Source organism: Alligator mississippiensis, chromosome 2 (assembly GCF_030867095.1).
Source record: "Alligator mississippiensis isolate rAllMis1 chromosome 2, rAllMis1, whole genome shotgun sequence".
Lineage (NCBI taxonomy): Eukaryota > Metazoa > Chordata > Crocodylia > Alligatoridae > Alligator > Alligator mississippiensis.
Window position 1 is genome coordinate 230,920,081 of NC_081825.1, and position 25,187 is coordinate 230,945,267.

At 44.9% G+C, this 25,187-nt stretch overlaps 1 protein-coding gene across 2 annotated transcripts in view; it reads left to right on the top strand.

The window, feature by feature from the left end:
* The window catches only part of TMEM229B (transmembrane protein 229B), a 154,417-nt gene that overhangs the window by 52,091 nt on the left and 77,139 nt on the right, over nucleotides 1-25,187 (top strand). Inside the window, exons 1-2 of one of the 2 annotated variants that reach the window (XM_059722890.1) lie at nucleotides 9,752-9,878; nucleotides 17,028-17,139. The exons of the other annotated variant lie outside the window; for it this stretch is intronic. The gene's annotated coding sequence lies outside the window, so the exon portion shown is untranslated. Of the gene's footprint in view, nucleotides 1-9,751; nucleotides 9,879-17,027; nucleotides 17,140-25,187 lie in introns of those variants that run through there. 2 annotated transcript variants of the gene reach the window in all.

Here is a 25,187-nt window from a genome sequence, read left to right on the forward strand (position 1 = left end):
AAAGCAGGTATGGTTTGCTGTGTGGGCTACAAAGAGTTAATAGTTACATGGGATTGTAATGACAGTTCCTGAAGAGCTCTGAAACCTATGCTTACATTGTTGGTGAGATCATCCGCCCACAACAAGAGGCAAAATACTGGGATGGCATGAAATGAAAAGGGGTTAGACAATGGAAACTGATTTGGGGAAGAACCAAGATGAAGAAAGGAGCCAAATTAAATCTGATTACTCTAAACAACATCAGACATTAAAAATACTTCAGCGACACCCAGTTGGCTCAATGGTTGCAGAGCCCTACTAAAAGGTTGAGTCTGCAAGGAAGCTGGTATTAAAATGCAACTAAAAATATCAGAGCAAGATCTTAACATTTAGGTGACTGAACTTGGACTCCTAAATCCATAGTTAGGGATTTTAAGAGATGCAGAGCACCCTTTTGCTCCCATGTGGCTGCTTTAGCATTAGCTTTCCCACCTGTCCTGGATATCGTGGGACACTTTTTGTGGCACCTAGAGCACGACAAGGGGAATGACATTTATATGCTTGGGTTTTGTGCTGCCTTAAAATTTTTTAAGGCAGCACAAGGGTGACGTCTGCAGCCTGAGTGTTTTGGCTGGCTGAATCAGGCTGCATGTTCCTCCGTACCTGAAAGGCAGACAGTGCACTAGATGAAAAAGGGGGTGGGGAGGGGGAAGGAGCTGTGCCGAGAGCAGGGCAGAGACTCTGGATAGGACTGGGTTCAAAACCAGGCAGAGATAGGCAGAGAACTGGAAAGATTCTGTCAGATGGCAATGGTAGAGGTGAGCAAGAAGCTGCTTCCAGATGGCCAGAAATCTGAGCAGTGGAAATCAAGAATATGGGCCACGATAGATCTGGTAATAGAGACATTATGACTTTTCACCCAAAAAGATTTCCCCAGTGATTTACAGATCTGCTGTTAACAGAGCCCGGAAGAAGGGGACCCCAGTTGCTTGCCAGTTGTTTTCATGTTAATCATTATTCTTGGTAGTTAAGAAATTATAGTAAATAAGCAGTCCCATTGTGCCTTTAGGCAGCTTTAAGGGCCTTCTGCAAGAGAGCATGGAGTGTCTGTTTTGCTGCAGAGCATTTTTGAGGTGACCCTAAACCAGGCTCACAAATCAAGGATTATCTAGGAGGAGAGAAAGGATCTATTTTCTGAGGGTTCCCCCTCCTCTTTCTCACTTCTAGCCAGAGCAGCAACCAGTGTACTTTAATCCAAATGTTCATATACATAGGCTTCAGAGAATCGAGAGCCTACTGTAATTTTACTCTCTCTTTAAAGTTCCAGATTCTCCCTTAGTTGCACCAGTGAAGCCATAAGATTATACCAGTGCAAATGAAATGAGAAATTGGCCCATTTTTTTCCCGGGCAATGAAGCTTGACAGCTAGGACATTCCTCGGGCACTGAACTTTATACGAAGCAACTCCCCTATGCACCTAGCCTTGGTACCTTTAACCCCCTGGGTGCCTGAACCTCCAGAACTCATCCCACAGATTCCAGGTGATGTAGGAAATAATAATGAAAAAGAAGAAGAAGAAGAAGAATGACAATAACTTTTTTCAGCATAGAGAAGAGTTCAAAATGCACAGTGGTTTATAATTCACATAGCTTGCTTTAGCAGTTCTATTTGAGACATCATTTTGAGCACACAGTGTCAAGCCTTTACAATTGTGAACAAATCTTACAGCAGAAAATAAAATTAATCATAAACAGCAAATAGCTTAACGAAAAAAATAAAAGCCCTGGCAGATACAGTGAATCCATACTAAGCCCTATTAGGATATCACAATACAACTCATAGGGTTTTGCACCACTTCAAAGGGACATGAGCCAAAGGACCAAACATTTTGAGCCATTATCTCTCTAACAAGGTTCTTAAGCCAAAGGGTATTGACCCTGCTATAGTTACAGAACAGCTGTTAACCAGGAAACTAGAGCAGGAGTAATCCTATGACTAATATATCAAGCTGTGCCACCTCTAACTGCAAATAGGAAAGAATGCTGAATTTCTGTCACTGGCAACCTGTACCGAAGTCAGATGTCAGGCCCATAATAGAGATATTGTTCCACCTCTTCCCACTTACTGACACTGAGGAGCACAAGGGCCAGGTACAGATATTACACTTTTGTGGTATAAATGATCGGAAACCAGTCTATACCCGTAACAGAACAGAAGTCCGTCACACAAAACTGGTCTATACTTGTAACAGAACAGAAGTTTGGCACACATACACTGGTTTAAAAATGGCAGAACCCAGTCTAAGATTTGCCCCCACCACCAAAGGGTGAATGTGTGTTCTGTTCAATACCGATGCAAATTATGCTGTTTACAGAAAACCGCTTAAATTAGATCGATTCTGCCTCAGGTTCTTTGAATGTCTGTACCTAGCCCAGAAGGAGCAAACAGACTCCCAATGGCAGATCCACCTCACCAGGAGGAAATGATGTGAGGACAAGAAGTGACCACATGAGCAAAAGGCAGAGAGGAGTCTCGCACATACTGTAGTAGTTTGTGGTTACTCCTTTTTGTTGGTATTTTGCTTTATTTTCATTTGATTTTTTTTTTTAAAGAGTAGTCCCTTGGAGTTACCATCACCGAGGAACATACCTTTGTCACCCTGACCCAGATTCAAGGATTTTAAGGCCAGGAGAAATCATTATGACTATTTTGTCTGACCTCCTGCCTCACACGAGCCATACAACCTCATGCAGTAATTTGTCTCAGGGCATTATTTTCTGTATGAGTTACAGCAGCTCTTTCAGTAAACCATCCAGTCTTGACTTAAAAGACATTAAGGATGGAGAATTCACCATAGTCCTACATAAATTGTTCCAGTGGTTTATGAGGCTTGATGAATAACTAAATTGAACCTTATTTCTAATCTGAATTTGTCTAGTTTCAGTTTCCAACCATTAGCTTTGTTATGCTTTTTTTCAGTTATATTAAAAAGTAATCAATTCCCCGTACTTCTAGACTGTGATCAATTCTTATCTTTCTTTATATAAATAATATAGATCCTTAAGCCACTCACTATCAAGCATATATTCCAGATCTCATATCATTCATGTTAATTATACAGACCATTGATCATGAGAGTGAGAGAGGAAAAAAATGGGAAAGGTCAGTTTCTTATCAGTAGTCCTGGGTGTGCCAGACCCATCTTGTAAATGGGTAATGCTGGGGGCGAGGGGGGCGGGGGGGCAGGGAATGTGGGAGTACAAGGGCAGTGGAGGAGGAGAATGGTGCTTAGTAGCACATGCGGTTTGAACAATCAGCGTGTGGCTGGTATTGGCTGGTATGCAGCACGTTATGTTCTTACATACCACAGTGTTCCCTGCACCTTTCCCTGAGTTCACAGACTACAGAGGTAAATGCTGTGAGAGTGATGTCATGCACTGTATATCACATGGGAAAACTGTTATCAAACCCAGCTGCTGCGGGCATGGAAGTTGTGTGCAGCCAACCAGGGAACAAAACCACTCAACTAGGGGAATAAGGCTAAACTCAGTTGAAGACAGGGAACCAAAAAAAGGGCTCTGACTCAGGGGACTAAGAATATCATATGAAACTTTTCTTTTTTAGAGCATCAGTTCGTAAAAAACGTACGACCACCTGATGGTAGCGGGCTGATGTGGAAAAGGTGGGTTGTCGCAACCTATTCCTAGTTACCAGAGGTCCATGCCATTCGACCCAAAAATGTAATTTACACTGTTGGCAGTTTCAGCAGAAAGACTGTGCCTGAATAGGGGCTGAATTCTCCACTGGATGGAGAAGCGTGTATAATTCTTCCATGCAGGGAGCTTGAGCAAGCTGTAGGACTTCATTTCCAGGGATGTTCAGCCAACACTTTAAAAAAACGTAAAAAAGGAAAAAGGTCTTGCGCTCCCTTTCTCATCTGTCATGACCTGATTTTTCAGACAGCCTGCAGCAGCTGAGTGCTCAAAGCAGAATGAGAGCTAAAGTGGAGTACTCTTCTCTGATTTTTTATCCTTATTTATAAAATGCTGTTTCACCAGAACCAGTAGGTGGGGAGTTCTGGTGGGAGAAGGGGAGAGAAGAGAAGGGTAGGAGAGGAGGCTAAGTTCATTGGAAGGGTTTTTGGCAGCCTTCCTGATCTCCCATTGGAGTCAGGCACATGCCTCCAGATGTTTGGATTCCCTGTTCTGGTATCTTTCAGACCTGTCAAGGAAATGTGTGATGGGAAAGAATTATCTCATTCCTAGCAGGGGGGCAGTGAGCAGAGAGCCCCTGCTGAGCTCTTCTCTGTCTGAAACACCCAGGAGAGGTCACCCACTGCTTTGTGTAAACAAAGTAGGAGACTGCACCAGCCAGAACATTGCCCCGGACAACATCCCAAAGTAAAATGCTGATAAAGCAGCAATTCTTTGGACTCCCCTAGCATGAGACACTCCTTTCTCATTAGTTTCCACAGTGACTTACAAAGCAAGGAGAAAATACAATCAATGATCTTCCTGGAAAGAAAAATAACAAATGGGGTTGTCATGTCTGGCAGTTCCTCTGTCAGGCCTTGTGCTCTGCGCTCCTTATTCTGGCCAGGAGAGCTCTAAGCCCTGTGCCATGGCAGGGATACTGGCAGGTAAAAGCAGCGGTTAGTGTTGGCAGGTGGCCTTACATGGCAGTGCTAGGTTCAGACAACACTGCCAGGTGGCTGTAATAGGTGACACTTGCAAAAATGATGTCAGAATGTCAACAGGTAGTGCCAATATAAGTTATTACATGATTGTACCCCTTGAGTGTGGCATTAGTTAGTAGGGTTGTGCAAAGCTTTGGTAGTCGATTCGATTCGGAGGAGATTCAGTCCGATTCAGCGACCTAATCTCCAAATCTGAATCAAATCAGGAGAAAAATTAAAAGTTCCAAATTGAATTGGAAGCCTCCAAATCGATTCAGAAAAGATTCGGCCGACTCGGAGATTCAGCCATAGTCTTAACAGGCAGCAGTCCTCACCACGCTGGACACAGCTGCCTCCAGCTGGTAAGTCTGTTGTGGTGGACAGAGGGGGGAGGGAAGGGGCATGGGAGGGATTGGGGCTGGGACAAGCTGCCCAGCCGGGGCGGGGGTGCAGGACACAGGAAGGGGGGCAGGAGGTTGTGGGATGTGGGCGTGGCAGTGCTTGGAGTGGGGGCTATGCTCTGCTGCCACTTGCCCAGCTGGGGTGGGGGAGGGTTGAGGGATGCATACATGGCAGCGCTCAGAGTGGGGGCTATGCCCTGCTTCTGCTTGCCCAGCTGGGGCAGAGTGGGGGTAGGATGCGGGCATGGCTTCCTCTGGGCAGAAGGGGACAAGCGGCAGTAGGGCATGGCCTCTGCTCCCAGCAGTGCCATGCCCAGATCCCATGCCCCCTCTACCCCAAGCTGGGCAAGAAGTGGCAACACCCGTTCCCTGCCCCGTACTCCCTCGCGCTGGCTGGGCAAGCAGCAGCAGGACAGAGCCCCTGCTCCCAGTGCTGATGCGGGCATGGCAGTGCTGGGAGCAGGGCCTATGCCCTGCTGCTGCTTGCCCTGCTGAGGCAGGACGCGATGCAGGCACGGCTCACTTTGGGTGGAAGGGGGCAAGCGGCAGCAGGGCATAGCCCCTGCTCCCAGCACTGCTGCACCTGCCTCACTGCTGAGAACGGGGGCTCTGCCCTGCCATCGCTTGCCCACCCAATGCATGGGGGCACCGGGGGGTGGATGCTGCTGCCACTTGCCCAGCCGGCATGGGGGGCACAGGGGTGCACAGGGGGGCAGGCGTTGCTGCCTCTTGCCCAGCCGGGGCGGGGGGCATGGGATGCAGGTGCAGCACTGCTGGTAGCGAGGGCTATGCCCTGCTGCCACTTGCCCCCTTCCATCTAGAGTGAGCTGCACCTGCATCCTGCCTCCCGCCCCCATCCCCCTGGCTGGGCAAGTGGCAGCAGGGCATAACCCCTGCTCTGAGTGCTGTCGCACCCACTTCCTGCGCCTCCCGCCCCCATCCCCGAGTCCTGGCCCCCCAGCCCTGGCTGGGCAGGTTGTCCCATCCCTAATCCCTCCCTCCCCCACGCCCCTTCCCTTCCCCCTCCGCTCACTACAACAGATTTACCAGCTGGAGGCAGCTGTGTCCAGCGTGGTGAGGACTGCTGCCTTTTCAGTCTATGGCCAAATCTCTGAACCAGTGCCGAATCTTCGGATCTGATTTGGCTAAATTTAATCGGGACAGTGATTCAAATCTCTGAATCGAATCACTGTCCCTCTGAATCAACTGAATACAAAACAAATACTTGCTGCTTTGCACAGGCCTATTAGTTAGCGCTGTCAGGGACAGAGAAGGTGGCATTACCATGTGGCTTTGATAGATGACATTATAATGTGTGTACATACATATCCTGTATAAACAGAGTATGCACTCTGCTAGGCTTTCTGATTTATCTGTGAGGTGTATGATGTGAGCAAAATCTCTGAGGTTTCATCTTGAGGGTGGATAAAAAAACCGCTTTGTATATTGTACCAATCAGCACAACATCCACTTCAATAGGTCCCTATATCCTTCACTCACAGACATGTAAGATCCTCTTGACTTGCTCTTTGCCTGCAAAAGCAGCAGGTATGGCTCATGGTCCAGTCACGTAGTTGCTGCCTTTAACTCATTGGTCCCTAGAGTGCAGCAATTTGAAAAGACGCAGTGATCAAATGCTGATCAGGCCTCCAGATGAAAGGGCATGGAGATGGGGTGTGTGTAGTAACTTCTGATATGCATCAGCTTTGTTTGCAATTTATGATTTCCAAGAGAATTCCAGGCAAAGGAGAGGAACAGAAGCTGCTAAAAGGCACCTCTGAAAATTGGATCCACATCAGATCCAGGGGACAGTCTGATATGACAGCATCCAGTCAGGGGTGACTTAAAACATTTGGCCAAATATTTAACCATGTAATTTCATATTGGTGAGTACCCTATGATATTCAGGACTTGCTCTGAGATGAATTCAGGACTTGCTCTCTCACTCTATGGAGTAACAGGTTAGGAATCTCTACCTCAGTGAAATCAGTTGCAGCTTTGCCATTGTCTTTAAGAAGACTAAGATTTCAGTCTTGCTGCCTGGCACCCTACAGGAGACTCAGATTCAGATCTCAGTCCTCTCTTCTTATTTCTCTGGCCAGGTCTGATTTGAGAATATCTGGTGAAAGCCAACTTATATGATGCTCTCTCTCTGTGTCAGTAATTGCCTCCTCTGTCCTATCCTACATAGTATTAAAATGCTTTATACTTGATTCATCTATATGAGACGCTGACTGTGCAGTAGCTGAAAAAATAGTGTGCAGTCATGCATCATAGCACGAACAATGCTAATATGCTACTGCGCAGTATTATTAGGCTACTGCACAGTAGCATCACCTAAAAGTCATTCTCCAGTGCTAATGCGCAGTAACTCCTGTTACTACTGTATGTTTATTTAGCATTTGCTCATACAAGTACTAAATAAATACATAGTAACGACTGCACAGTAGTATCTCGTGTAGACGCACTCTGTATGTGCAAAATACAACAGCTGTTTGCAATGTAATCACCCACATAGTCCATCACACATTGGCCATGGGATATCATTCCAACACTGGGTGTGCAAAGGCCTTGGGGAGTGGACAGGATGACCTTTGAGGTCTCTTCCAACCTTATGATTCATATCTGGAGAGAATAATTTTCTCAAGAAAAAGAGGCAGGCAGTTCTAAATGTGAAAATAAACTGGGGTCTTTTATGAATGGTGTCATAGATTTATATTATGTGGTAAGAGGTCAGTATATTAGATTCCAAACAGAAAATGCACAGAGAGCTAGGAGATATGGGTGGGACCCCAGTGCCCATGCCATATAAAGGACAAGGGTGAAAATAATTTCCTTGGAATTCGCCAGATTAGAGAAGGTCTGGTCTAAAAAGAAAATGGTGACTCAAGGCAAGAGGAACCTCTAAAGGGTGCCATCTTGAATTGTCCTTCAAAGCATGGTGGTTTACACTAGAGTGTTTTTGAATGGCTCTTTTTATGCCCTAACTATAATGTCACCTACTTTCTATAGACTGTTTTCCATATTATTTTCTATTTTTTGTGATTCTCTGGTGCTTTTATTTTGGCTGAACAACTGAAAAGCTATCATTTTAAAAAATCATTTCATTGTCAAAACGGTCAAGATCTTGCGTGGGGGAAAAATCTAGTTCCTATTCAACTTTAATGATAAACACATTGCTTTTTCATTCTGAGTAAATTCCCACATTCCTTCGTCTTACCAAATGTAGGCTTAAAAAAAAATAAGTTGGGGGTACTTGGAGCTCTGTGGATAGTTCTTCTGCTGTCTTAGCCGAGGATTCAGAAGCAAGACCTTCCCCAAGCAGTTCACTCAGCACTAACCTCATTCACCATCCCATATTAGACAAAAAGGATATGCCATTACTATGAAATTGTCTCTTGGTGCCACCTAGTGTCTGAAAATATTTATGATTTCTCCAGAGCGAATCCGTTTTCCTCAACACGTAGAATGGAGTGTTAGGGAATACCACATAGAAAACTGAGAAATTTTCTATTTTATAATAATGAAGACTAGACATTAATAAAAGTTCTGTACTTTACTGCCATAAAGATAGAGTTCCTCTCCAGGAGCAATATATGTAGGAATTAAATCAGAGAGCTAAGGAATCAGGAAGCCTGGATGCCTGGTAAGTACATCATGGCCAACTTTGAGTAAGTGGCCTCTACTTCTGGTGTTTCAGTGAGCAGCTATATGAGAGAGAGCCTGGGGCACTTGTTCCTTAAGAGGGGAAGGCAGCATTAGAGGGTTGCAATCAGGTAGGCAGTTAACATAGAAATAGCTGAGGACAAGTAAGCAGCCAGAGGAAGCTAAAGATAGGAGCTATGGGACAGTGGGAGACATTTCAGAACTAATTGTATGGCCACAGGGAGAAGGGGCTCCAGGCAGGAGAGTCTCCCAATGCCTGAAGAAGGGTGTTTGTGCCTGAAAGCTTGCAAAGAACAGACACACGAACCTTGAGGAGACGGACTGTGTTAAAATGTTTCTGAGTGAACCCCAGTCCTACTACAGGAAATTGGTGGGAGAGGATGGAGAAAATGCAGGCAATTCCACCTGGCAAAGGGACACTTGGCACAGGCTCTTCAAAGACCCGCCCCCCCTGAGAGGGAGGCTGGACAGTGATAGCAAAGAGGACAACAAGACACCCAGACCTGGAGACAGTAACAATGACAGCAGTAGTAACAGCAGTAATGGAAGCAACAGTAGCAGTGACAGTGTCAATGACAGTGAATGAACTGAGAAGATAAACCCTAAAATCAGGACTAAGGGACAGTGTGATTGGGCTAGGGAAAGGACTGCGGATAGGTGTGCAGGAGCACGGGGATGCAGGTGCGTTTTTTTGTAATGGGTGTAGGGGTTTTGAATGTGGGTTAAGGTGTGTGAAGAAAAGTTTTTGCTAGATGGTGTGTGTGTGTTTGTGTGTGTGTGAATGTTTATATTTATTTATTTACTTATTAAAAACAAAAATTCAGTTGGTCTAATAAGAGATATCACATTTACGCAAAGAAACTTGCCTGTCCAGGCAGGAAAGTGTGATGATTGCAGCTCAGTTGCTTAAACCGCAGCACCTGGGAGCAGGTTGCAGTAGATCAGAGAAAGCTGAGTACTGGGCTAAGCAGAAAACCCTGGATGAGGTGGAAGCCATGTGATATGAAGGGCTGGAGTCCTTGCATGTTAGAAGCCTGGCCCTCAGTCTGACCCTGACTTCTGTTGAGGGCAGAACTCCTTCCAGCCTGTGCTGCTTGAGAGGGGAACCCAGGCCACACAGATACCCACGGATGTTGCGAAGAGACAGCAGATAGAAGGTAGGAGTTTTTTGGGACATGGAGAGACCCAGGAGGGATTTGTGGTGGATTATTAGCTGGTATGGTACCAAAGGTTTTGGGTTGTGGCTACAGGGGGTATGGAGGCAATGGGTAAAGTGCCTGGGGTACACTCCATGCTGTAGGAGGTCTAAAGCCAGTACAGAGCCTGAAAGGTTAGGGACAGACATTATACATAAACTGGTTTAAGTGATCAGAAACTGGTTTAAACCTGTAACAGAACAGATGTTCAGTGCACATAAACCAGTTTGAAAATGGCTGAAACCAATTTGAGATAAACGTGGTTGAATGTAGTATCAGACTTAACTGACTTGGGTCAAACTGATTTATGCAACGTCTGTCCCAGACCCCTTGTTGGTTTAAGTTAAACCAGATACTGCCAACATCCTGGCATGCTCTCTGGGCTGGGCGGGGCTTTCTGCTCCACAGCAAAGCTGGCCCCTCCCCTCTGCTCCCTGGCTGGAGCTCTGGCAGAGATTGCAGGCTGCTCCCCACCCCCCCATCCCCCTCACCACTCCCTGCTAAGCAGGAATTCCCCCCTTCCCTCTGCCTTGCTGAGAGGTGTCTGTGTATTAGCTAACAGACCACATGCTGGCTACCATCCAGGACAAAGGCAAAATCAACAGGTAGCTGGTAATGTGCCTCGGTTTTCTTAACTGGGCGCTGCACTTCAGAAGGGATGTGGCCAGCCTAGAGAGGGTTCAGAGGAGGGCCGCCTGCTTGGTGAGAGGGCAGCAGGACAGGCTCTACAAGGAGAGACTGAAGGACCTGAACCTGTTCAGCCTCAGCAAGAGGAGGCTGAGGGGGGACCTGGTAGCTGCCTACAAGCTCATTAGGGGGGATCAACAGCAAATAGGCAGAGCCCTTTTCTCCCCAGCATTACCTGGGGTGACAAGGAACAATGGTAATAAGCTGATGGAGAACAGGTTTAGGTTAGAGATCAGGAGGCAATATTTTACAGTTAGGGTGGCCAAAATCTGGAACCAACTTCCCAGGGAAGTGGTCCTCGCCCCTACCTTGGGCAAATTCAAGAGGAGGTTGGATGATCACCTGTCTGGGGTCTTGTGAACCCAACATTCATTTCTGCCTGTGGCAGGGGGTCAGGCTAGATGATCTGATCAGGTCCCTCCTGACCCTAGCTACTATGAAACTGGAGGTCATGGTTATTGCCTTAAAGGTGATTAGGGCCTGTAGGACCATGATTACAGCCAGTGGGCCCCTGTGCAAGAGACTGTGTTTGGAAGGGGCCGAGCCCTGGTGAGAGGTGGTGTTTGGAGGCAATAGAGCCCTGGAGGCAAATGCATTACATTTTGCCAGAACTGAGAGGAAGAGGAGGAGTCCTGCTCAGGGCAGAGAGTTGAGCCCAGTGAAGAGCAGGACCAGGACCAGGACCAGGAGAAGCACCCAAAGCTCAATGGCCTCTGATGGCAGTCTCCCCAATTGTACCATTTCACCATCAGGTTGTGGCTGGCGAGACAGCAGAGTAATACTTCAAGAGGTCAGAGGGTGCAAGCAGGATGAGTGGGTCAGCTAGTGGGTGCTACAAATGGCCTCAAAGTCTGGGTCCTGTCACTGGGTGCCTTCTTTGAAACATCTTGTATATTTAAATCTAAGCACCTAAAATGAAGGTCCCCAAGGTCAATGGCACACTCCCTTTGTGTATAAAAGGGTATAATGAACTACAGTTAGCAGTATGTATTCTGGAGCATCTTTACTGAAGTGACATTCCCAAAGTCACAGGTTGGTTGTTGCTCACTAACTCTTATCTACCTTTGTAAAAGCCTCAAACCCTTGAATGAAATGCACAAAGACAGCATTAAAGAAGAACAAAGTATGCTATATTTTGCTAATTTGTGCTCTACTAAACTGTACATCAAACACTCCATAAACATAAGACTTGTTCTCCTTGCATCTCAGAAAAGATTTTACAGCACAGAGCTGCGAGGCAGGCTCACATTAAAAAGGCAATTTTCCACAAATCATTTAATAGAATATTATGAAATATCATAAATTAAAACTAAATGCCTCTTGTCAGTCCAATGAACAGTATGTTTTGTGCTACACTGTTCTTCCTTTTCACTGTGTTCATTCACTAACCTACAACATTCAGTAACTCTTAGTCTTGTAATGAACTTGCTAATGTGAATGTCTTCCAGTGCCTCCTACTGGATGGAATCAGAACTGCAAACAAGACTCCTACCCAGCCGCTCCCCCAAAAGCTCCTTGGTGTGCAGCACAAGATAGTAACATTTGTGAAGGGCTATGAATGACCATCAGTTGATTACATAGTGGTTATTATTACTATAGAGATTTTAGGACTGTTTCCCAATGTACCTTGGAATCCTGATGATATCCTGTAATCCCTGAATGCACAACCTAAGTCTTAGGCAGACAAGGTTCTTTGGGTAAACCTGATATCTTTTATTAGACCACCTCAAATAGTTGGAAAAATTCTTCTTTGCAAGCTTTTGGGTGTAAATACCCTTTGTCAAGCTGAGGAAGCATTTGCAGATGGAGTGTCTGTGCTCATCCTGGTTTATTTACAATTCATCCCACCCAGGAAGAGCACAGACACCCCAACTGCAGATGCTTCCTCAGCCCAACAAAGGGTATTTATACCCAAAAGCTTGCAAAGAAGAATTTTTCCAACTATCTGAGGTGGTCTAATCAAAGATATCAGATTTACCCAAAGAACCTTGTCTGCCTGCCTATGTCCTTAGACCAACACAGCTACAACCTACACCCCTGCAACCTAAGTCTTCACATTCTCAAGTTATGTGTTATAATTTCAGTTATACTTTAACACCTTAAAGCAAGGTGCATATCATATTTCTCTACAAGATATATATTATGGGTTGTGTACAAACCTAGAAAGTAGAGCTCCTGGAGTCAAATAGAGCTTTGGTATAAGTGAGCATAGTTCCACGGATTTGAAAGCAGCTACACCTGCTTATTTTGCAATTGAATTTGATCTCTGCTTTATACATTCAACTAAGCTATTGTTTTAAGGGACCAGTTTCATCCCTGATATAACTTCACTGAAGTCCTTCAGCGTCGTTCCTAATCATGCTAAGACTGCATTTGACCCAAAAGAGTTTAAGCAGGCCAAATTCAATTCTAGTGTAAGACCCTAGGCAAGACACTTACCTCCCCACTCTGCTTCACTGTTAAAATAAATATAATAAAGGCCACCTGTCTCCCAGGAGGGCTGGGCCCTTCATTATTAGTATTATTAAAGGTCCTTGAACTCCTCAGCTGAAAGACATTATACAAGTAAAAAACGTTAAGAATGTAGAGTAGCACAGGACCTCAAGAGCCATCTAGTCCAACCCCCTTGCACAAATACAGTCTGCACTATTCTTATTCAATCCCAGACAGGTGGCTCCAGTGAAAGGGTTTCCATGACTTCCTTGAGCAACTTTTTCCACTTTCCTGCTGTTCTGACAGTAGCTGAATTTTTTCTGCTATTTAATCTAACTTTGCTTTGCTGGAGTTTAAATGCTTTGCTTCATACTCTGCCCTTCATAGCAAAGGAAAACAGTTTTCCCTCATCTTTATGGCAGCCTTTCAAATATTTGGAAACTACTATCATGTCCCGCCTTAAAGTCCTTTCTGCCAAACTAAACATTCTAATTCTCTCAAGCTTTTCTCATACAGCTTGTGTTTCAACCCTCTATCATCTGTGTTGCTTGCCTCTAGATCATTTCCAGTTTCTCCACATACTTCTTAAATTGTGGAGTCCAGAACTGGACACAGTACTGGAGGCCTAACCAGCATATAGTAGAGTAGTTCTATTACCTGCTGTGTCTTACCTCCTATACTCCTGCTAATGCAGCCCCCATTTGTTCTGCCTTTTTGCAACTGAAGATCACTGTTAGATCATGTTGAGTCTGTGATCCATCCAAAAGTCTGAATCCTTCTCAGGACATTACTGTCTGGTTTATCATTTCCCAGGCTGTGTTTGTGCATTTGATTTTTCTTCCCTAGGTGTATCATCTGACATTTGTCCTTGCTGAATTTAGTTCTTTAGTGTTTAGTTCTCCAATTTGCTAAGATCCTTTTGAAGACTAATTTTACTCTTCTAGGTATTTGTAAGTACTTCTTGTTTTCTGCAAACTTGATCAGGAAGCTTGTTATCCTTTCTTCAATACAATTAATAAAAACATTAAACAACATCAGACCCAAAATAGACCCCAGTAGAACCCCATTTGAAATTTACTGCCATTTCAACTGCAGCAGGGCACTAAGGTGCCTGCTACTGAGAGAGCCAGGAAGACTCCTCAGGTGCCAGTTGCTGAGGTAACTAGAGGGAGCTAATGATCCGCACCTGCCTAGCCAGCTGACAAGAAGGGGCAGGGCCTGGCTCCTATATAAACCACAGGCAGGAGCTAAGGAAGAAGGAGTTCCCTGCCAGAAAAGAGAAGCTGAGCTAGCATGCCAGAGCAGTGTTGGCCACCGTGGTGGGATAGAGAACCCTGGTAGGCCTGAGCATAGTTTGGCTGCAGGCTTGTGTTGGTGTTGTAGCCCAGGGGCTTGTGTTTATGTTAGTGCTTCTTACACCAGTGGTTTGGGAGAGGCTATTAGGGGATGGAGGAGGTCTCATAGGGGACTCACAATAGTGTGGGGACCCCAGCGCCAGTGAGGGTGCTGCATACAGGGTACATAGACCCCAGCCCCAGAGAGGGGCAGTTGAGAAGCCCAGAGAAGGGAGCGTTGTTGAGCAGCCCCAGTGTGGGCGAGGTGAGCTTGAGAGACAGGGCGGCGTAGGGAGAGGGCCCCGAGAGACAGGGCAGCATAGACTCGAGAGAAGGGCACGAAAAAGAGAGAGAGAGACTGGACTGTAGACAGCCCAAGTGCCATAGAGGGCGTGAAGACGAAGAGAGGGACAGAACAACGTCCATTACATCTGCGAGGCTTGGGGCATGGTATTGGGGTGGTAGGAGCCACGCATAGCCCATAAGGCTTGGGTGCATGGGACACCCATGACAGGAGAACCGTGACCAAGAGGACAGAAGGTAGCTTTCCTATAAAATATAGAAAATCAAAGACGTGGTGGGCGAGAATCAGAGGGTGCAAGAAAGTCGCTTGGCACGGTGAAGGAGGCGGCAGGGGAGAGCACGGCGACCCTGACGTCCCTCCTGTTGCATCAACATTAATCCATATATAATTATTCTCTGCTTGCAGTTATTCAGCCAGTTATACATCCATCTAACAGTAATCCAAGACTTTAGTAAGACTTCTGATGCAGTCCCACATTTCTCTAATTTACTTACAAGACTGTCATTTGTGAGGGTATCAAATGCCCTACTAACATACCAGTGTATTATGTTCACTGCATTTCCTTCCTCCAGCAAACTAGTTGCTGTCAAAGTGGTAACTTCCCAGGTATTGAAGTCAGGCTGACAGATCTAAAATTCCCTAGGTCCTCCTATTCTCCCTTTTTGAAAATGGGCACTGTGTTAGCCCATCTCCAGTCCTCTGGGACCTCACTTGTATTTGTGACTTTGCAAATATTGTTGTCAGTGGCTCTGAGATTTCTTCAGTCGCATCCTTCAGCACCCTGAGATGAATTTTCCTCAGGGTCTGTTGACAGTAATTCATTCCAGTTTGTCAACAACTCTTATACTCTTAACTTTATCCTGATCTGTAGACCTTCTCCTTCTTTGCTTGTATTAATTTTGTTAGTTTTTTGGTCTCAGTTTGTCTTTGTTGTGAAGGCTGAGGCAAAGTAGTCATTGAACAGCTCTACCTTCGTGTCTTCCCATTAATAGGGAGCCTTAACTGTTCAAGAGTGAACTCGCAATTTCCTTGGTCTTTCTTTTCTTCAATCACCATCTCTCCATCCAACTTTCTCTAGAATACTCCAACACCAGCATCTCCTTTTTAGACCCGATGATTAGTATCCAGAATGATAAAATATAGACCACGTTATACAAGAAACCCACAGACCAACATACATATCTGCGCAGAACCAGCAATCACCCCAAACACACCCAAAAAGCTGTGATATATAGCCAAGCCCTCAGATACCACCACATTTGTACTGAAGAGAACACCTGGGATTGCCACCTCACCAATCTTAAAAAGGCTTTCACCCAACAAGGACACTCCTCCAGAGAGATAGATCGCACGTTTGAAAGAGCCACCCGGATACCACATGAAGAACTGCTGCAGTACAGAAATGCCCCCCCCCCAACAAATCACACACCGCTGGTTATGACATATCACCCCTCCCTTGAACCTGTATAAAAAATCCTCAAACAACTGCAACCCATACTAGAAAGAGACCCTATTCTTAAAGAGATCTTCCCAGAACCACCCATCCTAGCCTTCAAACAAGCACCGAACCTTGCTAACCTCATCACCAGAAGCAAACTTCCTCAAGCCCAGAACACACCAAAAGGATCCAGACCATGCCATGACAAGAAATGCAAAACCTGCCAACACATCTCCACCACCCACACTATTACTACACCTCACAACAGAGCCATCAGCATTCCTGGATCTTACAGCTGCACCTCCAGAAATGTAGTATACCTCATCCAATGCACCAAATGCCCTGATGGAAAATATGTAGGAGAGACTAAACAACAACTGCGCACCAGAATGAACGCACACCGGAAATCCATCAAAGACAGAAATACCCAATTACCGGTGGGGGCACATTTCTCACAAGAAAACCAGTCCCTCTCCAATCTCTCAGTCCTGATCCTCAAGGAAAACTTACACAACACCTCCCAGAGACAAGCCTATGAACTCCATTTCATCAACCTCCTGGATACTAGAGATCATGGACTAAATATAGACATTGGATTTTTGACACATTATAATCTGCCTGACAACTGACTCCCCAGCCCAGCCCCTGGCTTCTTTACTTTTCATTCCATCCAGGAAGAGCACACACCAACTGCTGAAACTTCCTTAGCCTGACGAAGGGTTTTTGAACCGGAAAGCTTGCTTAATAACTGTTCTCCAACTATTTGGGTTGGTCTAATAAAAGATATCAAATTCACCCAAGGAACCTTGTCTTTCTTTTCTTATGCGTTTATGGAACCTCTTATTGTCTTTTAACATTGCTTGCTAGTTATAGCTCATTTTTTTCCCCCTCTACTTTCCTGATTTTGTCCCTAGGAGTTCTTGCTGTTCATTGGAATCGTTCCTTAGTGACTCACCCTTCTTCCCATTGCCTGTGTGTTTCTCTCTTGATATTGAGTACCTGCTTCCTATTACCAGATTTGAACAGGTAAGAACATATACAAAAATAACCCTCTGCCAGGGTTAGTATGACCCCCAACAAGTAATAATAATACATGCATTTAATTTCTAGTAAAAAGGTTTGTGTTTTCTTTTAAGACTGGGAAATTTAGACCCCAGAGTGCAAACACCTCCTAGCACAAATTATTTCCTCATTCTCTGTTCAAAGCCTTCTGCCAGCATACTGGCCATGTCCCCACAAACAGGAACGTGCATTTCCCTGGGACAACTAGCAGCAGATATATTTGTGCCACTACTAGTTGTCCCCGGGGAATGCCCCTGCATGTGTGCTCTGGTGTGTGGCAAGTTGCCCTGAGTCGGGTGGGGGATGTTGGGGCCAGCACTGTGCTGGCCCCAGCAGCCTCAGCTCAGGTCCTGGGGGCCTCCCAGGGCTCCAGCGGTGGTGATCTGGGCACTCAGAGCCCAGCCAGCAGCCAGAGCATGGCTCTGACCAGCTAGGCTTTAGTTTTGGGTAGCACAGGGTTTTTTTGACACCAGGATCTCCCAGTGTCAAAAAAAACACCGTGCTGTAAATTAGCCATGTGGTGAATGCCTGCATGTGTGGCACGTGCATTTTGGGGTGCCACAGACAGGTCTGCGGCACTGCAAACTGCACATCCATGCTCATTTGGATGTGCTCACAGTGCCCTACAGCATCCTAAATCCAGATGTTTGTGACTTGCTTATAACTACTAGATTTATTGTGTCTAGGGTGTCTCTAATGTCAAAAAAGTGACTTCACAAACAGCATGTTTAGCTCTCACTATGATATGCAGGTTCCCTTTTTGGCAGATTTTGTTCCTTACACTGTGTAGGTGTCCAAGAAGGGGAAAGGCAGACAAGGTTCTTTGGGTGAATCTGATATCTTTTATTAGACCAACTTAAATAGTTGGAAAAAAATTTTTAGCAAGCTTTCAGGTTAAAAAACCCTTTGTCAGGCTGAGGAAGCATCTGCAGTTGGTGTATGTTCTTCCTGGATGGAATGAATAGTAAAGAAGCCAGAGGCTGGTGTGCATGCAAGACAGGCAGTCAGTGAAGATCTAAACTGAGGAGTCAGTGGGTGAGAGAGAGGCTGGGGATGGAGGGGGAAAAATGGGGATGAATGTAGCAGTTAATAGTGGAGAGGTACCTGGGGAGTCAGATGTCAGGCAGGTTATAATGTAAGGGGAAAGGCTTTCTCCCCATCTCTCTGCACCAGTCAGGCATGATGCCAGGCCTTGCGCTCAAGAAGTGCTCTCACTGTGCCAGGCTCAAGTCAGTTGTGGAGTCAAAGTGGTGCTCAGGGATGGGATGAGGGTTGGGTCATGGCTCTCTCTGTGGCATACAGCACAGGCCTCATGCAGAAAAAAACAACATTTCAAAGGGTCTGTCAGCACCTGTGTTCCCCTCCCAGAGCAGAATGGATTGATTTAAATCAAAATGCTTTAAATTGGTAACTTGAATCAGCTTCTCTGTTTGTACTTCAGTTAGTTTGTAAAGAAAGGTGCACTCTCAGTGCCTGATAAAACTATTAAAGCATGTAGATTACAGTTAAATAGAGTTTTCACACTCCATTTGGTGCATCTTTTTGCTACTTACACATAGTTACACTGTACCCTTCTATCTATTCAGCAGTCATGTAGCTTAGTATTTTCAGATTTATATTAATTTTATATTGTTAGTACAAAATAGTGAATGACACACTGCTTATTTACTAAATCATTAACTTTGTGTTTATGAAGGGTGTCAAGTAGCTGAATTAGGATGATAATTGGAATTTAATTGAACATGAAACAGCACCTAACATTGAACATATAAAATCATAGCGCAGGGATAGCCTATAAAATAGGGACATGAGACCACCTGTGTTGGCTCACGGTTGATCCTATCAAGATATATGATAGTGTCTCCTAATGTCAGAGTCCAGGTCTCAATCCTTGCGGTGATTTTTGCCAGTCACTTGCAGTTAGTAGCACAGTCCCTGGGCTTCAAGCTCTTAGTACACTGCATAGACTGTTGCATCATATTTATACAGTTTGATCTCAGAAATGAGATGAGTTTCCCCCTGATTTTTTTCACTATATAGAAGAGCATATAACCTCTCACTCAGTGATTCTCAACTTTTTTTTACTCAAGACACCCCTCATTGGCCTCGAGGCACTCCTTCATAACCTCTGTGAATTGAGTGGCATCCAATTTCAAAAACTAATTTATATATTACAGTGTTTACCTTCTTACAGAAGGGCCAGGCAGTGGGGGTGGGGGATTGGCCAGGCAAGGACAAGTCTGTTTATCTACTTAGGATGTCTGCTTATCACCTCATAACTTGGGGCACCCTTCAAAGGATCTGGCAACATCCCAGAGTGCCACAGTACCCTGGTTGAGAATCAGTGCTCTAAATCAAAGGTTTTGAGAGAGGCTCATGGATTCAGAATATGTGCTTGTTAATGACTTATATTTTGAGAGATTAAGTTTAATTTAGACCTTAACATATTTTCCATTAGAATTTAAATGTCATTTTAAGCAGGTTTATTTTTAAACAGTCAAACTTACTGTATTTTAAATAACAAAATAAATCCTGATTTTAAATTTTAACAACCATTTTTAAATCGATGTTCATCCACCCTGTTCTTGAGTTGTCCCTTGCTGAGGCACGAAGTCCAGGAGCTACTACTAAGACAACGCTCTTCTGCATCATCGCTACAGAGAGCTCTTCTTTACAAAAGTAACTTAGCCCTTAGAGTGTTCCAGTAACATCTGATGATTTCCTGGTCACAAAAGGCCCTGCTCTTCCTTTTATTAGCCCTGCAGGAGCCACTGCAGCTATAAGAGGATGGGCTGGATTCTGTTCTGCCCTATAACTATGCACTTCAGTAATTCTGCCCAGGCCCTTTTTGTTTCCTACATTATCACAAAACTGATCACAGATGGAGCTTCTGACAATGGCAGGAAAAAGAATCTATTTACTCATGAATTGAGTATATTTGACCTGGAATCATTGGGGAAAAACTGTAGGCGCCCATCATGTCAAGGGCACAACGACTTTGTTCCTGACTAAAACTGAAAGTTTGAGCCAGTTTGAACATTCTTCTTTATATAGAAAACGTCAGTCTTAAATAGTTACACTTTGCCCTTGCTGTTTGGCTCTCTTGCATACCAAAGTCTTAGCTCTTAGCAACATGAAATCCCATCCTAATTAGCCTTCATTTAACAATACCACTTTGTGCCATTCTTGGAATGATGAGATCTTTTTTATTCTGGGGGTACAAGAAGGGGAGCTTTTTATTTAGAGCTCTGGTGCAATGTTTCAAGACACTTTATGTAAAGTGAATTACATTGCTGCTGTACTTTGTATCTAGCAAGCAGTCTGAAAACTAAGAGCAGCACTTGAGATAAAAAGCTATGAGCCTAGCACAGTCGCATGTAACTAGGCAAAATTATCAGAGACATACTCAGGCCATATTCAACTATGTTGCAAAAGCTGGTATAATTGACACAGAAAGTGTGCCTTTGTCATGACTTCATAGTGAAATGAAGGCAGTGCAACTTGCTCCCACTTGTCATTCAGGTGGATGGCAAAATGAGTAATTTTACACACTAATTTTACACCGGGGTGGGCAAAATGCATCCCACGGGCCAGATGCGGCCCACCAGGCCACTCTATCTGGCCCGCGGGGCCTCTAAAAAATTTAGAAAAGTAATATTTATCTGCCCCGGCTGCCTGTCATGTGGCCCTCGATAGCTTGCCAAAACTCAGTAAGTGGCCCTCTGCACAAAATAATTGCCCGCCCCTGTTTTACACACTCTTCCTGTCCTCTTTATCTGCCTTTTCACACATGTGCACAACCACTGTCTCTTCTTGCACTTATATTTGCACAATTTTCAATCTTTCAGGCCCAAAATTAATCCTTGTTTTAAGATGTTACAAGGCTTGTAAGCCTCGGCACCAGTTGAGCCAACTGCTATTTGAAGCCTCCTAAGGAATATTGAATCAGTAAATGCATTGCATCAGACATGATATAGCTGATTTGTATCTTACACTATCAATTATGTGACTGCTAAATTTTGCCCAGTGCTGAGAAACAAATGTGTGCGCATGTCCATCTGTACATGTACACACAAGTGTGGAGACGAACTAAGAAAACTTTTCTACTGGGTTGAATACCGTGGTATAACAGCAGAAACACCTGCATGTGTAGGCTCTGTCTTTTAAAAACATATATGTAACATAACATGCAAGATTCATGCATAATATATGCCTAGCAGGATGGAAAATTACATGTGTAAATTTAACCATTGTAGGTGCCAATGGCTAATTATGATTTTTTTGCATATGCAGTTGCTCAGCTGGTTTGTCTTTTCATTACTTGTGAAGTATTCCCTTTCACCATCCAGAAAGTTCTGCATTCTTTTGAACTTATGCAGAATTTTTTGGTTAGAGGAATTTCCTGTTCTTTTTTCTAACCACAGTGTGTCTGTGTAATTTCCACCATCATTTATGTGACTATTACACTTGACTCAATGCTGAGAAACATACACGTGGGCAAGAAAACTAAGAAATTTCTTTTTACTGGCTACCATATCTTGCTGCATTGAAAACCCTGGTATAACAGCAGAAACATTTGCATGTGTAGGCCATTGTTTTTCAAAACTTTTGCATGTAACAGCACATGCAAAATTCATGCACAGTATGTGCCTAACAGGATGGAAAATTTCCGTGATTACACTTGTAAATCTAGCCATTGTAGATGCCAGTGGCTAATTACAATCATTTCCATGTGCAGCTCCCAGCTGGTTCATCTTTATGTTACTGTAAATTATTCCCTTCACTTTCCAGGAAGGTCTCTGTTCTGCAGTCATCTGAACTCATGCAGAATTTCATTGTTAGAGAAATTTCTCTTTTTTTAGCAATAATGTGTCTGATGTGTAACTTCCACCATCACTTTTGTGACTACTAAATTTGACCCTGTGGTAGGAAACATACTTGTGTGCATGTGCACACTTGTGGAAAAGAACTAAGAAACTTTTTCTACTGAATGTCTGAAAACACTCATAAAACAGCAGGAACATATGCATGTGTAAGCTCTGTTTTTTCACAACTCATGCATGTAACAGCACATGCAAAATTAATGCACAGTATGTGCCTAATAGGATGGAAAATGTCCATGATTACATATGTAAATCTAGGTGTTGTAGATGCCAACAGCTAATTGTGATCATTTGCATTTGCATTTGCCCAACTGGCTAGTCTTCACATTACTCCCTTCATTTTCCAGGAAGGTCTGTAATCTGCATTCATCTGAACTCATGCAGAATTTAATGATTAGAGGCATTTCCCATTTTTGTCCCTTTGGGAATCTTTTACAACCTATTTTATTCACCTGTCTCTGCAACTTTGATTTAACTTATTTTGCACACACCTCCTTCCTCAGTTTACTTGGTCCATGATAGTGAATAATGCATGCTCTTCCCTAGAGCAAATCCATCAGCATTTGCATCAAGTGTTTTAGTGGTCCCTCTTCACACATGCTCACCCACCTTCCTTTAACATCTCACTTTCCTCATGATGTTATGCAAACAGCATACTTACAGGTACTAAAGGAGGGCTTAATGTCTCTCATATTTAAGTAGGAGAGACCTGTCTTGGCATGGGTAAGAAGTCTACTTTTAAAGGGAAGCTCTAGTATTCTATAACAGTGTGGCAGGGCACTGTTGGTGCCTGGCAATTTAAGGGCTGGGTCAGGCATCCAGCAGGTGCCTGATGGTGGCAGCCATTTTGAGAACCTAATACATAAATATATATGTACATATATACGTATGTATATAAAGGCTGCAGTCTGCTGCTGCCAGCCCAGACAGAAACATCGCCTAGCTGAGCTGCAGCAAGAACAACCCAGGAGGTAAGGGCAAGAGCTGATGGGGATGGATATGAGGCTCTTGGTCCTGGGCACAACCTAAAACTGCACCCTGCCAGGGATGGGTGGCCTGGTGGGGCTGCTAGTGGCATGGGAGCCCCCAGAAAATGCCAGGCCAGTTACCTCCCCAGTGAAAGGTGGGTTGGGGTGCCTTAATAACCCCAGGTCCCACAACCGGCTGGGTAACCCCATAGTAGGGCTGAGAAGGTGGACCCTTATGAGAGAGTGGGCTAGATGCTCAAGAAGCCTGACTTAAGGCACCCTCGTCTGCTCAATGGTGAGGCCAGGACCAGAAGGGTCAAAAGGGCCAAGAGCCCACTGCAAGGGATGCCCAGAGCTGAGGGCCTTGGGTTCTGACTGGCCTTGGAGGTGAGGCCAGGGCTTGTGTGGCCAAAAGTCCCGGTGGGGGGGCACACCTAAGAGTGGGAAGAGTACAGGGAGCTAGATAGCCCAGAATGAGGGTGGAGTAGGCAGCCTGATTGGAGGGATCCAGTTAGGGTCTAGACTGGAGGATTATGGGGCCCAGTGTGGGGCTGGAGATGTTAAGAACCGTGATGCCATCTGCAAGGCATGGGTTGCAGTGTAGGGAAGGTCGGAGCTGCAGATAGCAGCCCCTGGCATCAGGGCAGTAACAGGCAGTCTCCCACATTATACCAACAGTTTATGGAACAGCAAAGTTGTGGCAGGCAAGACTGGGCAGACTGCCTCATAGAGACAGCTGAGTGGGTCGGCAGGAGATCCAGCCCCGAGAGCTGCCCCCTGTCATAAACAGGATTTCTTGTTATTGCAATTAATCATGTATGTATAAAAGGAGGAGCCATAAGTTACTTCATACTTGGGATCAAAAGCCCAATTCCATTTTAACCTCTGTTTTAACCGCTGAAACAAATACAGGTCTTGGGGACAACAAACTGATAAAGCGCCTATTGTGAGGAGATAATTTTATCACGTTTCACATGAGTCAAACAGGGCTCTGGAAAGTCAGATTCCCCCAATTCTGTTTAACCTTTGCATTTGAGAAATTCTTATAACGCTCTGTCAGTAATTCATAGGTCGCAAGGTGTATAAAATGCAGCTATGAAGCGTACACTCCTGGAATCCTTCACATGCCTTCTGTACGTGGGTGACACCTACCTCTGTCTATCTAATAAACTGGGCTCAGATGGTACAGTATAAAGATCATCTGCCTAGCTAAGAGGTTTATTCAAGATAAGACTGAAATCTTGAGTGCTGGGAGAGGCAAATCAAAGACATAGTAGAAATTATATTAGCTTCTTTGAGTGAGGGTAACAAATGCCTCTGTATTTGTTACCTAGGTTTGTAAACTATTGGTCTTGTTAGATCTTGTATTGCTTCCCAGATGACAGCAGTGGCCAAGGACTTCAAAAGGTGGACCTTGGTGGCTGGTAAAAGAACTCCTCATGCAGATTATTTTCTCTCCATCTGTCCTGCTGCAGGAAGGGGAAAATCAGTGTAGACCATGGGATACAGAGCCACCAAAACATGCTGTCTCAAAGAGGTCACCTAATTGGCTGGTGCAACAAGCTAACTCTTGAGGTACTTGTGCTTTGCCCCAGTTTTCTCGGACAATCCTGATTTAAGTGGTCTCCCTCCTTTGCCCTGAGGGTTGGGTTCACACTATTTTTACTCTTCTCTACTTTTTACAGCACTATTTTTACTCTTTCACAGGAGGGATGTGGCAGCATTGCATGGATTAAGGCTAAAAGCTCTCACTCCACACAGGATGCGAAAGTGGTACGACCTAATCCATACTAGAAAAACTGGTTAGTTTGGGCATTTAATTACATCACAGCTGGCCCTATCATGTGTCTGAGCTAATTCTAGCACATAGTTAAAGCTAACAGTGTCACATTCACCCTGCTTCCCCAGGCTGGATTTGGCCCATGAGCGTCCTCATGGACTGGATACAGACATGGTGGCAGCAGGATGGGTGGTGGGATGAGTAGTGACGGTATCTATAAGGGGTAATGCAGCTCCTCTGCTTCTGATACATGTCACCAACAGTGCTCTGTGCATGGGTGACTGGTGCTTCCCGAGTCTGGGGGTGCACCTGCAAGCACTGGCGTCAGCAGTGGGGCCAGACCTGGTGAGCTCTCGCAGGAGCCACCAGCGGCGGGGCCGG